The sequence below is a fragment of the Microtus ochrogaster genome, linkage group LG1 (genome assembly GCF_000317375.1).
Source record: "Microtus ochrogaster isolate Prairie Vole_2 linkage group LG1, MicOch1.0, whole genome shotgun sequence".
Lineage (NCBI taxonomy): Eukaryota > Metazoa > Chordata > Mammalia > Rodentia > Cricetidae > Microtus > Microtus ochrogaster.
Window position 1 is genome coordinate 2,565,425 of NC_022027.1, and position 394 is coordinate 2,565,818.

Consider the following 394-nt stretch of genomic DNA (forward strand, 5'->3'; position numbering starts at 1 on the left):
GAACTCAGGACCTTTGGAAGAGCAGGCAGTGCTCTTAACCGCTGAGCCATCTCTCCAGCCCCCATGAAGTGTGTTTTGATGAGACAAGCTCTCATAGTCCAGGCTGGCCTCGAACTCCCTACACAGCCAATGGTGACCTTGGATTTCCTTCTCCTCAGGAGCTGCCCCAGGCCTGGTACTGGGGATGTACCCAACAACCTTGTGTGTTGGGCGAGTATACTGCCCACAGACTACAGGTCAGTCATTTGTTTATTAATCTGTTGTGTGTAGCATGCACATGAGCACACAGGGCACAGCACACACGGAGGTCAGAGGACAGTCTGCGTGTAGCGTGCACATGAGCACGCAGGGCACAGCACAGCCCACACAGAGGTCAGAGGACAGTCTGCGTGTA

General features: G+C 54.3%; 1 protein-coding gene across 2 annotated transcripts in view; it reads right to left on the minus strand.

Moving 5' to 3' along the window:
* Zfr2 (zinc finger RNA binding protein 2) overlaps positions 1-394 on the minus strand; it is a 20,270-nt gene that overhangs the window by 13,139 nt on the left and 6,737 nt on the right. The window lies entirely within an intron of this gene.